Source organism: Danio rerio, chromosome 12 (assembly GCF_052040795.2).
Source record: "Danio rerio strain M-AB ecotype USA chromosome 12, GRCz13ab, whole genome shotgun sequence".
Lineage (NCBI taxonomy): Eukaryota > Metazoa > Chordata > Actinopteri > Cypriniformes > Danionidae > Danio > Danio rerio.
In genome coordinates, this window is record NC_141032.1 from 2,337,501 (window position 1) to 2,355,870 (window position 18,370).

The 18,370-nt window shown below is 34.7% G+C and overlaps 1 long non-coding RNA gene across 5 annotated transcripts in view; it reads right to left on the reverse strand.

The window, feature by feature from the left end:
• LOC147834365 (uncharacterized) overlaps positions 1 to 18,370 on the reverse strand; it is a 546,693-nt gene that overhangs the window by 25,462 nt on the left and 502,861 nt on the right. For 2 of the 5 annotated variants that reach the window (XR_015503732.1, XR_015503731.1), the window contains exon 5: positions 14,803 to 15,339. The exons of the other annotated variants lie outside the window; for them this stretch is intronic. This is a non-coding gene — a long non-coding RNA (uncharacterized LOC147834365). Of the gene's footprint in view, positions 1 to 14,802; positions 15,340 to 18,370 lie in introns of those variants that run through there. 5 annotated transcript variants of the gene reach the window in all.

Here is an 18,370-nt window from a genome sequence, read left to right on the forward strand (position 1 = left end):
TAAACTAATCAATCAACCTACCAACCAACCAACCGTCCAACCAACCACCCATCCAACAGTCCAGCCAAACAATAAACCAACTGCCAAACCAACCATCCTGCACCGATGCACCAATTAACATGAATTTTACAGTATGTACAGTAATCAGCATAATTTGATTTGGAAAATGAATATTTTCCTCCATTTCTCAGTGAATATAGGCAATGTATTTTGGTGCATTTAAACAAAACAGATTTATTAAACAGATATATTTATTAAAATAATATATTAGTCACCAAAGATATTTAGAAATTGAATTAAATTCAAGCAAAATATTGCAAAAAAAAAAAAGTTACAAACTACAACATTTCACCTCAATTTTTCCATTTTTTGCTTCTCTTGATTTTTCCTCTTTGTTAAATTTGTATTTAATATTCTTCTATAACATATACATTTGGACCGTTATCGTAAGTTATTTTGTCAGATTAGCTCCAGATTTGGCTTCAGTGGTGATTAATCTTATGTATGCACAAATACAATATGAATTTAAAAGGGGGATTTGTGAGGGGTGTACTTATATATGCAGAGCTCTGTATAAACCGTTTTTCAAATAAAATTTTGGATGAACTCTGATAGTTCTGGTATATTTATTAATATTTAGATAAAAAGAAAAAAAAAGATAAATTGAATAAGAAATCAAACCACATGTCATATACGCAAACAAAGCCATAAGTACATCATCTGAAAGTGTTTAAATTCACTCGAACTTCAGATGAATGTGAAAAATCAGCAGGACTACTCAAATGTTCCCTGTATTTAAATGAAGCATCAGCTCTTGATGTCAGAAAGACATTAACACTGCTGGGAGAAATCAGACACACACACACGCACGCGCGCACGCACGCACACACACACACACACACAAAAGCAGATAATGTCAGTTCCATCTGTGCTGGTCGGGCAGCAGAAGTACAGCACAGAGAGAACCGAGAGCTGATCTGTGTGTCTGACAACTTCACACACACACACACACACACACACACACACACACACACACACACACACACACACACACACACACACACACACACACACACACACACACACACACACACACACACACACACACACACACACACACACACACACACACACACACACACACACACACACACACACACACACACACACACACACACACACACACACACACACACACACACACACACACACACACACACACACACACACACACACACACACACACACACACACACACACACACACACACACACAAGTAAGATCTACAGCTGAATTCAGATTAGTCACACAATGGAGATGAAGTCTGGTGCACAACACATGATCACACACATGCGCACGCGCACACGCACACACTGAAAGACACGCGTGTAGGCAGCATGGTGGCTCAGGGGTTAGCACTGTGGCCTTAGAGTAAGAAGGTCACTGGTTCGAGTCCCGGCTGGGTCAGTTGGTGTTTCTGTGTGGAGTTTGCATGTTCTCCCCGTGTTGGTGTGGGTTTCCTCCGGGTGCTCCGGTTTCCCCCACAGTCCAAACGCATGCGCTATAGGGGAATTGATGAACTAAATTGGCCATAGTGTATAAGTGTGTGTGGGAATAAGGGTGTATGGTTGTTTCCCAGTGCTGGGTTGCAGCTGGAAGGGCATGCGCTGTGTAAAACATATGCTGGATATGTTGGCAGTTCATTTCACTTTGGCAACCTCTGATGAATAAAGGGACTGAGCCAAAAGAAAATGAAGGAATGAGGGGTGGTGGGGAGGTGCATTATTAGTAAGTGCAAGGGCCCTTGGAATCCTCCTAACTCCATGCCCCTCCAATGGCGGCCCTGCTGATGAGACACAAGGCATCTCCTCATAAATACACCAAAAGAGTTTGCATCTATAGGGTCATGTCATTATACCACACACACACACACGCACGCACTGGCACACACATACATTTTGAGGAGCATTGGCTGTAATAAATGAGCTGCCACACTGCTGTTTCAGGCCGACATGCTGGAATAACACTGCACACGACTGCTCCTGGATCAGACTATCCCCTGCGTCTGCTGGCCAGAAAGAGCCCGTCTACCATCAATCAAACACACACACACACACACACACACACACACACGGATGCACACTTACATGCATGCATACATACATACATACATACATACATATGCTCTTACACTCTCTATGCATACTACAAACACATGCATGCACACATTTGCGCGCAGACAGACACACACTTGAGGTTACAGGCAAACACAGACACAAACACACGTTCAGACACGTGTGCACTCTTACACACACACACATTCATGCATATTCACACATGCATGCACACAATCAAATATGCAATGAAACAGAAATTTAATAAAATTAAAAAAACAGAAATAATAATATATTTACTAAAACATAATATACATAAATAATAATAATATTTAGGTTTTAATTAAGTAGTTGTATTTAAAATTCTTCTTCTTATTATTATATTTTAATAAAGTAGTTATATATTCAAATAAAGAAATACAAAACTGCATTAAAAAATACTATATTATGTGTTTAATAAAAGTGTAGTTATCTATTTAACAATATTAGAATTTTATTTAAAACAAATAAAATAATAATATTATAATATTATAATAATATTATAATATAATATATTTATATTACTAAATCATAAAATACATAATATTTGTTTCAAGAAAGTAGTTATATTTTAAAATTATTGGTATTATTATTATTATTATTTTATTTTTTTATTATTATTATTATGTGTTAATAAAAGAGTGATAGTTTAAAATAAATAAGTACATGATAACTACAATTTTTTAAAATATACTGTATCATGTTTAACATAATTGTTGTTATTGTTTATTTATTTCAAAATAGCGTCAATTTATTTAAAACATATTTATATTATTAAAACATAATATACATAATAATAATGTTTATGTTTCAATAAAGTAGTTATATGTTAAGTTATTATTATTATTATTATTATTATTGTTTTAATAAAGTAGTGATATTTTTAAATAAATAAATACATAACTATTTTTTAAATATGATATATTATGTGGTTAATAAAATGTTTATATTTAAATATAAAACAACAAAGCAACATAATATATTTTAAATAAATATAGATATTCAACATCTAACTGTTATGTCTTCATAAAGTGAAAATTGAATTGCATTTTATTAAGTGAATTTTTGAAGTCCTTTTTCATTCCCCATGTTTATTTATTTTATAGCACATGCATATATTTGACGCGCAATAACACGCATGAGATGGAAAGATTTATATTTGCCATCGGCGATTAGCTATCTGCCATTTGAGAGTTCCAAGAGTCTGCGAAAGCCACCAGAAGTGCTTTTACCATGCTCCATTTATTCAGAAATGTGAGCCCTTCATATCCCCGGCCTTTATTTTTTCAACACTCGTCTGATTGTGACAAGCCCTCGTGCAACCAAATCAGGAATTACAGCAGCATTTCTACATATTAATCTGTCGTTCTTTCACCAACATTACCCTCCAATAGCTCTTGATGAGTGTAATTTCAGCCTGTAAATCAGATGCGGACAACAGAAGTTCACATTCTGCTCGTGTTGTGACTCTGTGACAAAACGACACGCTCCAAATGAGGCCATTTTTGATGAAGTGAAACGCCAGTCTGAGTACAGGAGCAGTGTGTGTGTATGAGAGTCTCTGCAGTATAAATATAAGGAAATTAATTAAAGGTAGGGTGGTTAGTTTGGCGCCATGGAAAGAATACACAATTTAGAGCAGCGCGCCAAATCCCCAAATGGACCAAATGAAGGCAATCAGTCATATTTCGCGGTGATTTGACAGAGGGCATACGGCTTTCTGGAGAGAGCGAGTGTGTGGAGACATTCTGTAATACTTCTGTCTTTCTAATCCTCACTTACACTGGCATTCTTGAGTTGTTCTGCTGCTGGCAAATGTGTATGTATCTTCAAGATACACAATTATGTGTGATGCATGAGCTGCTTCCCTCGTGGGGACCAAGCAACGTCTACATTTACTGGTATTAATATACTTGTGGGGACATTTGGACATCTCAATGTGATGAATACCAGAACAAGTTACACACACGCACATTTACGCACACTCACACACACACACACACACATGCAAGCAAGCGCACGCACACACACACACACGCACACGCAGGCACACATGGATACTCGCAATCGTCCATGCACACACACTCGCAGACTCACACGTATGCATGCACTCGCGCACACACACACACAAGAACACCCATACACCTTTGCACACACACTTGCACGTGTGCATGTACTCTCGCACGCATGCACACTCACTCTCGCAAGCACACTCACACATGCATGCACATTCGTGCACACGCAAACACACACATGCAAGCACACACACTCAATGCAGGCACACATGCATACTCGCAATCGTGCAAACACACTCGCAGACACACACGTATGCATGCACTCGCGCACACACACACACATGCATGTGCACACATGCACGCACACACACACACACACACACACACACAAGGACACCCATACACCTTTGCACACACACTTGCACGTGTGCATGTTCTCTCGCACGCATGCACACTCACTCTCTCAAGCGCACTCACACATGCATGCACATTCATGCACACACAAACACACGCAAACACACACATGCAAGCACACACACTCACATGCAGGCACACGTGCATACTCGCAATCGTGCACACACACACACACACACACACACACACACTCGCAGACACACACGTATGCATGCACTCGCGCACACACACAAACATGCATGTGCACACATGCACGCACACACACACACACACACACACACACACACAAGAACAGCCATACACCTTTGCACACACACTTGCACGTGTGCAAGTACTCTCGCACGCATGCACACTCACTCTTGCAAGCGCACTCACACATGCATGCACACTTGTGCACACACACACACACACACACACACAAGCGCAAGTGCGCACTCACATGCATGCACATTTGCAAGGCCGTACACATGCACACGTGTGCATACACACACACACACACACACTTGCAGGTGCACACAATCGCACGCATGCACCCATGCTTGCACTCACACACACACACAAATGCACACACACACACATGTATTCTTACACGCACGCACACTCGTGCACAAGTAAACTAACAAGCATGCACACACACTTCCAATTGCTCTCACATGGGCACACACACACACACAGATAAATGCACATATAGGCACACTCACAAGCATGCACTCACACTTGGATGCCGCTCACGTCCACACACACATACTCACATGCAAGGATACTCGAAGACAGGCACACACACGCACTCACGCATGCACACACTCACATGCAGGCACGCACACTCGCAAGTGCACAAACAGACTTTCACACTCACAAGCACAAACATGCAAGCACCCACACACACATGCACTCTTGCATGCATGCACACACACTCACTCACAAGCAAACTCGCACACATGGATACACTCGCATGCATGCATACTCTCAAACAGGAACACACACGCACACAGTCTCACACGCAGACTTGCACACTATTGCGCGCACACACACACACACACACACACACACACACACACACACACACACACACACACAGATCTGTCAGTCCAGCTTCAGCTCTGCTCCTCCAGATGGAGTGTGATGGGTGTTTTGACTGCAGGTTCAGGAGGTTTTGAGCTGCTGTGACGTGTGCAGAGATCAGATGATAGAAACACACCACAATAATCCAGTCTTCTGCTCAACTCAATCTATTTTCATCACACTAACCACACACGACAGCTCAGGTGTACGAGACGGGGATTTCTGACACTCCCTTCAAAACATACAGTATGAATATGCCATAAATCACTCTCAACTAGACTAATCCGACTGCTCATCGTCTGATCGCTCTGAGGGTTTGCTGGTTGTAAAGGGATTTTGGGCACCTGACACTTTATGAGGGCTACAGATAAACTGTCTACTAAGATCAGCAACTAGCAAGTTAGTATCTAGTCAAATGTTCATGGTTGAAATATTTGTTAAATTGCGATTAGTGGAAACTTGTTTGGAAAGCCTAATTTAGTACCATACATTATTTAATAAATCATAAAATAAATCACGATACAGAAAATAGATGCAAAATAAAGTATTTCAAAACATTACATAAACATCAAAAATTATTAAATTTCATTTATTTATTTATTTATTTGCATTTTATTTATTTATTTATTTATTTGTTTTTATTTACGTATTTATTTGCATTATTTATTTTTCATTTGATATGTATTTATTTGCATTTTTATTTATTTATTTTGCAATTTATTTATTTATTTATTTAATTGCTTTTAATTAATTAATTATTTGCATTTTATTTATTTGCTTTTTATTTATTTGAATTAAATTTTAATTTTAATATTTATTCCATTTATAGATTTGCATTTTATTGATTTATTCATTTGCTGTTTATTTGTTCATTTTTTGCATTATTTATTTATTTATTCATTTGCATTTTATAATTTTTTTTTATTTATTTAGCTACTTTTCTTATATTTACTTATTTGGTTTTTATTTATCTACTTTTTATTTATTTAATTGTTTGTATTTTATTTATTTATTTGCTTTTTATTCATTTATTTGCTTTTCATGTAGTTAAATTAAATTTTTTTGCTATTTATTTATTTATTTGAATTTCATTTATTGGTTAGCATTTTATTTATTTATTTATTTATTTATTTATTTATTTATTTATTTATTTATTTATTCTTTTTAAATTTGTTTAGTTGCTTTTCCTTTATTGATTAATTTATTTGCTTTTATTTGTTTATTTATTTGTTTGCTGTTTATTTGTTTATTTATTTATTCACATTATTTATTTATTTATTGGGTTTTTATTTGGTTATTTTCTTTTTAAATTATTTATTTATTTATTTATTTATTTGCTTTTTTATTTTCTTTTTTTGCCTATTTATTTACTTATTTTCACAGATTTTTCTTTCTTTTTTTATGTATTGTTTATTGTTACATACTTTTTTTTTAAACAATGCATGGCCCAGCAGAAGTGGGCAATCATAAATATATATTCAAAATATACAAAACAAAATAATAATTGTGAAAAATAATCAGTGAAAATATTATACTGTCATTTGCATATCATTATATTTTGAAATTCATTCATTCATTCATTCATTCATTCATTCGTCACAGTTTAAGCTAAAGGAATGGAAAAATGTCTCTTTATAAACATAGGTCTTGCATCAGCTTTCTGACACACTTCCAGCAGAAAGCATGTCGATATAGTACAGAACCTTCTATAGCACATCATTGAATCCAATTGGTTAAAATATATGCAATCAAACATTAAATCAAGCACAATTGCACAAAAACACTCCTTAAATGTGATCCTGATTAAACTGACCTCATGAGATCGACCCAGAATGCCTTTAACATTTCTCCCATGCAGTATTACATACAGTACATGCATATTTGAGCCCCATTACCAGCCATTTCAGCCACATTTCATGTTTTCGGGACCCCCTAACCAGTATTTGGACTCATTTTGAGGCTGATCATTCCTGACTGCGGCTCTCTGGACTTCAGTCCCACCCCGACTCTGCGTTACAGGACACCGAGACAGAGAAACGACGGGCCTGCAAGCAATACGGCTGACCCGGGTTCGAGAACAGCGCACATAAAGCCCCATAAGCCCTTAACCATGGCAATTTGTTGGGGTGAAGGTGGAGAAACGGAGGCTTTGGCTTCAGAATGAGCCCCTTCACTGCTGGTATTTTTCTAATGGGGGGTTTTGTTGAATTTAAGGCCTGTGAGTGACTGGATTCTGACAGCTCTAGACTGACACCTTCACTTTACTCTGACAGCACACACTAAATCACACACACTGGGGGAGGAACGGATCCGTGTGCATGCACATCCACATATATACGGGACTGTGCATTGGAGATTAGAAATCTAGAAGGTCCAGTGGAATTAAAATAAACAACATTTAGATGTTAGATTTAAGGATATCTATAAGCTAGTACGCACCAAAACAGTAACAAAATTCACATTTAGAAAATATAAAAGCTTGCATTTCGTTACTTCCGCCTAAATAGATCAACGGTGTTATCTTTAATAATTTTATTATTAATCTTTGCAAGTTAATTCGCTGGGGAAAAGTTTGTTCTGTAATCATCAATAAAGACTGATCATTCTGTTTGATGCTTCAGCATACTATTCATAACCACGCCCCTTTTACTGTTAGTTTGCTATGAGAGAATGATGCGCAAAAAGAAAGCCCCGCCTTCTACTTAATATTTCATTTTATTTTAGAAGCAAGCTGCCCCTGGGGCCAGAGACTCTCCCAGGGCTTGCAGTCCAGGCTTTTGAGTGCCCCTTGCCCTCCACTTCAAGGCTCTCTAGCCCAGCGAGCATCAACATACGGAACGTTTCTACAACTTCAAGATCATGCAGACTTAAATAATGTTTATGTTGTTATTCTTTAGGCGAACGATTAATCGATGCAAGTTAATTCGCTGAAAACAAGTTTGTTTGGTAATATTTTAATCAAAGTCTGATCATTCTGTTGATGCTTCAGCACACTATTTGTAACCACGTCGCCTTTGCCATTAGTTTGCTATGAGGGAACGATGCACAAAAAGAAAGCCCCACCCCCTGCTCAATATTCCATTTCAGCTGAAAGTACATCAACATACTGGAATAAAAGTCGCTGCAACTTTCAGTTCACGCAGACTTTAATGAAGTTTATGTTATTCTTTAGGTGACTAACCTGTGTAAGGTAATTTGCTGAAAAAAAGTTTGTTTTCATAATCTTTAATCAAAGTCTGAGCATACTGTTGATGCTTCAGCACACTGGTATAAGGGAAAAAAGAAGCCCGTCTCCCTACTTAATATTCTGTTTCAAGTACATCAACATACTGAAATAAACGTTTCTACAACTTCGAGATCATGTACACTTAAATGATGCTTATGCTGTTATTCTTTGGGGGAACGATTAACCGATGTAGGTTAATTCACTGGAAAAAAGTTTGTTTTGGTAAATTTTTAATCAAAGTCTGATCATTCTGTTGATGCTTCAGCACATTATACATATTATTCATAACCACGTCCCTACCATTAGTTTGCTATGAGGGGATGCTACGCAAGTACAAAGCCCCGCCCCCAACTCAATATTTAGTTTCAGTAAGAAGTACATCAACATACTGGAATAAAAGTCGCCGCAACTTTCGTTTCACGCAGACTTTAATGATGTTTATGCTAATATTGTTTAGGTGAACTATTATCCTGTGCATGTTAATTTGCTAAAGAAAAAAAGTTTGTTTGGTAGTCTTCAATCAAACTCTGAGCATTCTGTTGATGCTTCAGCACACTATTGGTAAATACGGCAATGTCATCGTAAGTTTTGCTATGATGGAACGATGCACAAAAAGAAATCCTCGCGCCCAACTCAATATTCTGTTTCAGTTGACAGTACATCAACATATTGATATAAAAGTCTCTGCAATGTCTGGTTCATGCAGACTTTAAAGTTTAAGTTGTTATTGTTTAGGTGAACTATTAATTGATGTAAGCTAATTTGCTAAAAAAAAGTTTGGTTTGGTAATCTTCAATCAAAGTCTGAGCATTCTGTTGACGTCAGTTTGATGCTTCAGCACAATATTCGTAACCACACACCCTTAACCGTTGGTTTGCTATGAGGGAACGATGAGCAAAAAGAAAGCCCCGCCCCCTACTCAATATTCAGTTTCAGTTGGAGGTACATCAACATACTGAAATAAAAGTCGCTGCAACTTTCAGTTCACAAACACTTTAATGATGCTTACATTGTTTTTGTTTAGATGAACTATTGATCTGTGTATGTTTTTTACTTTCTGATTGGCCAACACGGCTGGATTCCAACCAAACACGGAAAAAGAGATTGGCGCAAATTTCGCAAGTTCGCAGCAAACACATTGTGTATTGCACAATTCTCATGTTCTCACCTCTGTTCTCATGTTTGCATTGACTTTTATGTAATGTACACATACTTATGCCTTTAGCTTAAAGCCAGCATAAAGATGTCATTATCGCCCCCTGTTGGTTCCGCACATGCATCACAGTGCATTTTACATTTTTCATGAGGACAAACTTTTTTTTTTTTAACGAAGGTGGGGAAAACATCATTTATAAAATGTGGCCTTGGCCTTAAACTGAAAGCGCAAAACGTGCATTATGGCAGAATAAGTCCCGCCTTCATCATCAAAGAGCCAATCATTTACTGACAAAGTCATTGCATCACTGCATCTGGTGTAACTGACACTCCGGTTGCCAGGTATTTCCAATGACATGCTGAAACATGATCTTTTCGAAAGCTGCTTAAGCATAAGAATCTGTGACAAATAATCTGGAGTGACTTTGAGTTCACTTTGATACAGAACTAAAGACATGCCGATTTAAAGTGGCGGACAAAAAGACAGACAGAGATTGATAATGCTGAGAAATGCATCTTGGCTTCAGACACGTATATAGAGCAGATGCCAGTAAAAGCAAAGACTCAATATGTTTTAATCTCCATGTAATGCACACTCAGATTAGTCATGTAGTAATGACTGGGTGTGTTTGCTGTAAGATTTGACATTATTTGCTAAAAAGAGAAATCACAGCCAAACCAATGGCATTCAGCAAGAGAGTCGAGTCCGGCCACAATCGTCAGCAATTAGATTCAACATCAGCTAAGTCTTATTTTTCGGGAGGAATGAATGCATGTACAAAAGCCAAGTTCAGCAGAGTGTTGAGAGATTCAGAAAAACTAAGATGTTTCTGGATACAGCATCTCTGTTCACTTCCAAGGCATCAGGAAACTTACAAGTAACAATGCAATATTAATTAACGTTTTATTCGAATACAGAAATACCACAATCTGTAATTTATGCTATTTGTTTTATTTTCTTATATGCAAGATTAGGGTTGCTGATTTTTATACCCTTAATAGAAACTCTTATATTCACCAAGACTGATTAATGTTATCAAACATAAAAAATAATCATATTTTTAAAGCTATTACAATAACTTTTATATTGTTAAACACTGTAAATTTTATGAATATATTAGTATTATTATTTTTATTAATTTTCAGAATCAATACTCCTGTCACATAATAGATAAATAAACAATTAAATAACAGTAATTGTAATTTATGCATAAATTTGTATTCATTTTTTCTTATTTTATCCACAAATTATGCATAACATAATTTACATTTTTTTGCGTGTTCAAAGCTCATTAAATGTCAAACCATGTTTTCCTTTTCCAGATTTTTATCATGTAGTGAGAACACACATGACAAATTTGACAAATTTACAAATTTGGTAATAAAATATAAAATAAAAGGCAGCGTATGTACATGTGCATTTAATTCATGCGTATATTTGGCTTTAAACATAAAACTGTTTATTAAATGCAAACAATGAGTTTTTGTTTTTCAGATTAATATCATTCAGCAAGAACAAACCTCCATAAATTATATATCCATATAGCTTCAAATTTGGTATTAAAAAAAAAAAAGTAAATAAAAATAAATAAAGGCAGTGTATGCTTCTTGGTGCATTTAATTTATACGCATATCTGACTTTAAATATAACTTTGTATTTAAAACATTATATTAAATGCAGTAATCCTGTTTTACTTTTTCAGATTTATATCATATGATAAAAACAAACTTCTATATATTATATATCTATAGATATAAACACAAAGCAAATCAAAGCAAAGCAGAAACCAAAAAGCAAAACAAAAACAAAAAGCAAAGCGCAAAGCAAAGCAAAACACCAAACAAAACATGAAACACAAAAAACAAAACTCAAAACAAAAGGCAAAACAAAACATGAAACAAAACAACACAAAACAAAAAGCAAAACAAAGGGAAAAACACGAAACACAAAAAAAAACACGAAATAAAAAGCAAAACAAAACAAAACAAAAAACAAAACAAAACAAAACAAAACAAAACAAAACAAAAAACAAAACAAAACAAAACAAAACAAAACATGAAACAAAAAGCTAAACAAAACAAAACAAACAAAAACACTAAACAAAGCACAAAACAAAAGGCAAAGTAAAAAAACAAAAAACTAAATAAAAAAACAAAACAAAAAAGATGAAACAACACGAAACAAAACAAAACACGAAACAAAAGGCAAAACAAAACAAAACAGAAAACACTAAACAAAAGACAAATCAAAAAAACAAAAAACAAAAAACAAAACAAAACACGAAACAAAACACGAAACAAAACAAAAAACAAAACATGAAGCAAAAGGCAAAACAATACAACACACACACACACACACACACACACACACACACACACACACACACACACACACACACACACACACAAAACAAAATAAATAAATAATTTATTTATTTATTAATAAAAATGTTCAAGCTCTGAGTAGCAGTTTTAATTGTAAAACTTTCCCATGGAAGGACATGAAGCCTGATTTCCAGTTCAACACTGTCACAGTAATGTTATCAGGTGCAACCACAGACGACGGAGAGTTTTACCATACATCCAGCCTGTCCATATAAATCTTTGATCTGTAACCTTTCAGACATGTTGGTTCAGCACGAAGACCAGCAAGTGGAAATATTGGCCCAGTTTGTATATTTTACGGTGGCGAACGCGCAAGAGTCCAGCTCGCTAATTACAAGCGCTAAGTACTTCATGATGTGGAGCTGCATTGTAATGAAGCGTGGAGTTACTACTGTTCCTTCTGGCTCACGGTTTATTTGATTTCTTTATTGTAATGAAAGTCAGATGGCCTCGTGTTTACACCACTTCAAATCACTGACATGTTTTCTAATTAGCAGCAAATGGGCTTGGAGGGGGAAAAGCACACATTTTTCTCTTCTCCTCCTCGGCACTGCTTTCGGAATCAAACTTCCCATTTGTTTTCATTAAAAATGTTCGGCGGCTCTGCGGTTTTTGCTGCTGTTAGCAATTATGTGTATCAGCGAGGTTTCATTACGTCGCACCTCTGCCTTTGGCTGCAGGCCTGATGGTTCGAGTCTAACCTGTAATCTGACGCTTAGAACTGATGCTTACACAACTATTGTCTGGCTCTATAAGCCGATGCGTCAGCACACAAGGAGCAGCACAAATCAGCCTTTTTCATGCCATAACCACGCCCCCTCATTTACATACCAGCAGTAGTCAGTGTGGAATGGATGTCGCAGAAATTTCTCTGAAAAGCAAAGTTTAAGGCAAGTCATTTCACTCGGCAGTTATCTTTAAAACACCTGTCGGGCAGTGTGCTCGGCCATTCTGTTTGAATGGGAAAACAAATTCTCCAAAATTGCTTGCCAAGCTTACGATTAACATTTCATATTAGGAATCACCAGTAAAATAAAGTTTATTATAAACTAATTTTGAAAGGATCACGTGCCTATGATTGATCACGGCTGGTCCCGCATTATCCAATTTATGATTCTCCAATCAGATGATTCCTGAGCCACGATAAATACCCTCAGTTCCATATAACAGCCATCTTTGTTTTGAAGAATCCCCCCTTCCACCCCTCCTCCTCCTTTTCAAGATGGGTGGCATGGTGGCCCAGTGGTTAGCACTGTTGCCTTACAGCAAGAACGGCACTGGTTGTAGTCTTTACCAAGACAGTCAACATTTCTGTGCGGAGTTAGCAAGTTCTCCCCGTGCTCACATGGGTTTCCAACGGGTTCCACGGTTTCCTCCCACGGTCCAAAAACATTCAACTTAAGTTAACTGACTAATCCAAATCGGCACCATAGACATGCTCCTAATCAGTAGTCATATCTTAAGTTAAGCAATCACTATCTGTTCATTAGCTACTACAGCATGGGAGTTCTCCAGATCTGCCTGAGCTCAAACTCCCCACTCGCCTTGCAAACAAGAGGGAGCCCCGGGCTCGAGGATCTTATGGGCTCTCTCCCGGGACAACATGCCAAACAAGCTTTAGAATCAATCATCAGCTGAGTGTGAACTCTTGAAACATATATATATATATATATATATATATATATATATATATATATATATATATATATATATATATATATATATATGAGCAATATCACACGAGTAGCGCACCAGTGCCGATATACAGCTATATTGCACTGTTACGAGTGTGATATTGCGTTTATACAACAGTTTGACAGCATAATTGTGTATATAAAAACAAAAGCAAACATGGAGAGTCTCAAAAACCCTTTTGTATGAGGAGCTACTTTCTTCCACCTTGGATTCAAATCATAAGCTGACAGTGAAACAGTGGAGCGTGCATCCTTTAAACTTAAGATCTGTAGTGTCTGCTTTTTGCTGGCTGTATGTGGGCGGAGTAATACACAAAGGGTAAAGAGGCTGTACGGGTACTGATATTACTTAAATATATCACGGCTATCAGCCAATCAGATTCGAGAACCAGACAGAACTGTTGTATAAATAAATACAAAAATATATATATATATATATATATATATATATATATATATATATATATATATATATAACTAATTATACATTTCCATCAGCAGCAGTTTTTCAAACAAACAAACAAACAAACAAACAAAAAAATAATGCTTGCAATTAAAAAAAAAAAAAAAAAAAAAAGTTTTTTCAGAAGTATCTTTTGTTCACTAAGGCTGATTTATATAATCATTTTCTTTTCGGCTTAGTACCTTTATTTATCCGGGCCGCCACGGCGGAATGAACCGCCAACTTATCCAGCATATGTTTTACACAGCGTTTGCCCTTCCAGCCGCAACCCATCTCTAGGAAATTTCTGACATATTATTACAATTTAAAATAAAGTTTTCTGTAAAATACTGAAAAAACAACACACTCAAATACATGCATTATAAAATATCATTGCTGATATTATAATTTGTTCATCTGCTCCTGCTTTAATAGACAGTCCAAATAAAATGTAAGCATTTTTTTTCTACACCCGTTCATTTGAAGAAGGCCTCCCCAAAAACACAATCCTCTCTCTGCACATGCAGTTCCAGTGATTTACTGCCATTTTGTGCCACAATCGGAACACATTCCCTTTTTTTCCCTTCATTCTTTATTCCTTTTCCGAGTGTGACTTTTATGAGGCGTATAAAACATGAATGGGAACAAAACGAAGCGAATTCTGTGACAATATTCAGGAAGCGTTGGGAAAAAGGAGAGGGACAAAAGTGTCTTTTTGATGGGGCCTCAGTATTGTGGTATAAATGAGGTCATCGGGAGCTCCTGAGGTCAGAGGTCACGGGCGGGGGCGGCTCTGAAAGGAACAGGAAGTAGGAAGGTCAGGTGTGAGACGTGGGACGGCCTGCAACTCACAGCTTCTCTGTGAACTTGAACTTTTCCTCCTTGCTTAACTGTAGCATGTTGAAATAGCGTGTTGTAATAATTATAGAACCTACGTAAATCAACTTAAATGTATAAAATCAGGTCAAAAAATAAATAAATTATAAATAAATAAAAACTTTTAGTCAGAATTTGTTAGTGGTATGAACAATTTTGTACTTGGCTATGTTATAATATAATATAATATAATATAATATAATATAATATAATATAATATAATATAATATAATATATAATATAATATAATATAATATAATATAATATAATATAATATAATATAATATAATATAATATAATATAATACAATACATTCATTTATTTTCTTTTTGGCTTAGTCCCTTTATTATCTGGGCTTGCCACAGCGGAATATCTTTGGACTGTGAGAGAAAACGGAACACCCAGAGGAAACCCACGCCAACACGAGGAGAACATGCAAACTCCACACAGAAACATCAACTAACCCAGTCGGGGCTTGAACCAGTGACACTGTCAAAATGACACTTTTTAATCCAACCCTTATGTTTGACCATATTTGACCCAACAATGACTTAAAATGGCTTGTTTTTTAGCATACTTAGAAAACATATTGACACTTGTATATAACTTACATTTAATTATAATTATTTGGAGTGTGCAAGCATAATCATTTAATTTAGGTCTTAAAACAATTACTTTGCACCTTATTAATAATGTATATTAGACATATTTATTAACTCAAATGTAATATTAATTTAATTTAAAATGGCAAATATCACGTGATATGAAAAAAATATATATAAATACATATATAAATACATATATATATATATATATATATATATATATATATATATATATATATATATATATATATAGTTATAGTTTAAGTCAGAATTATTAATTATTTTTAGATTTTTTTTTTTCTATTTTAAATATTTCCCAAATTATGTTTAGCAGATTCAGGAAATTTTCAGTATTTCCTACAATATTTTTTCTTCTGGAGAAAGTCTTATTTGCTTTATTTCGGCTACAATAAAAGCAGTTTTTATTTTTTTAAACACCATTTTAAGACCAATATTATTAGCCCCTTAAAGCTATGAATTTTTCCTGATAGTCAGGAAACAAACCATCGTTATACAATAACTTGCCTAATTACCCTGACCTGCCTAGTTAACCTAATTAACTTAGTGAGGCCTTTAAAAGTCACTTTAAGCTGTATAGAAGTGTCTTGAAAAAGATCTAGTTAAATATTCTTTACTGTCATCATGGCAAAGATAAAATAAATCAGTAATTAGAGATGAGTTATTAAAACTATTATGTTTAGAAATGTGTTGAAAAATAATGGCATGTGGTTTTCAAAAGAAATCATAAAATCTATTAAAAAATCTAGTACTACTTATATTGTGTCAATAATATATAATGATGAAAACAACAACAACAACAACAATAATAATAATCATCATCATCATTTTAATAATCGTTTTAATAATAATAATAATAATAATAATAATAATAATAATAGCAAAAATAACAACATAATTTTGGTAATCCGATAATCCATAATCCAGATTCATGATATTATTTTTTAAAACAAGACATATTTTGTTACATTCTTCCAGTTTTTTGCTATTTTGGTTTGGTGACGCTTTTAAAAACTCTGGCAAAACCAAAAATGTATGTCTAATATGCAAAAAAGTTTGCTGTTTGTTCAAGCTACATATTTAAAATGAACTAAAACAACACAATTAAGCTTTTTTGGACAACTTAATTGTTTTAAATTTGCTGCTTAAAAACTGTACAGACAAATAAGTGAGCTTAATCGATTTCTGTTGAGTCAACATGAAGGAATTATTTGGAACCCAGCATTTTTTATATTAAACTGCTGATCTCAGGCCAGTTTTCTGACTATAACTCTACAACACCTGAACTGTAGCGATCAGTGTAAAACTGACCTGGGATCAGTGGAAGAAAATCAGCTTCTTTTTAAAACAGGCTCTGATCTCTGGCATCAGGCTGGTTTTTGGAGTGAAATTATGTCTGAAAGGAGAGAAAACAGCAGGGCAGACAGATCCACCTCCTGCTGGAAACACTCCCTTTATTTACAATTACCAGCGGTTTTTTTTCCCTCTCCTCATCCTCTTTTAACCAACATGACAGCTTCTGGAGGAAATTGTTGTAATTGTGTGGATATGAAGCAGTTGAAGACTCTCTGTGGATTTTTTAAAGCTGGTTTGCATCTAAATAAACACTTTAAAATGCAGTATGGTTAGCCAGTTTATTACAGAGTTGATGTCAAAATAATTTGCATTATTTGTTGTTAATTTCAGCATGATGGTTTATGTTATTTATGCTACCATTTTAATTTAATTTAATTTTACTATTTATTTTATTTTATTTATCATTTAATTTTGTTTTAGTATTTTTATTTGATCCTTATTTTTATCTCAATTTTCCTTTATTATTTTTAATTTTATTGTTTAATTTATTGCTATTTTGTTATTATTTTATTTTATCCCCAATTTATTTGATCATTTTATTTAGTCTTATTATTTTATTAATTTATATTATCTCTATTGTATTTTATACCCTTTATTATTGATAATTTTTTTTATTCCCATTTTATTTTATTTTATTCATATTTTGTCATCATTTTATTTTACATTATTGTTTTATTTTATGCCCATTTTATCTTATTTTATTATGCCCATTTAATTTAAATAATTAAATAATATTAATTAAATTTTATTCAGATAACATAACCTAGTTAAGTGTTTAAATTGCACTTTAAATAAATTCCTGTATCTTGCAAAATAAGCAGAAAAAACACAGTATGCATTGTCACCATGGCAAAGACAAAAGAAATTAGTTAATAGAAATGTATTACAATTCTAAAACTATTATGCTTTAAAATGTCTTGAATATATATATATATATATATATATATATTTTTTTTTTTTTTTCCATTA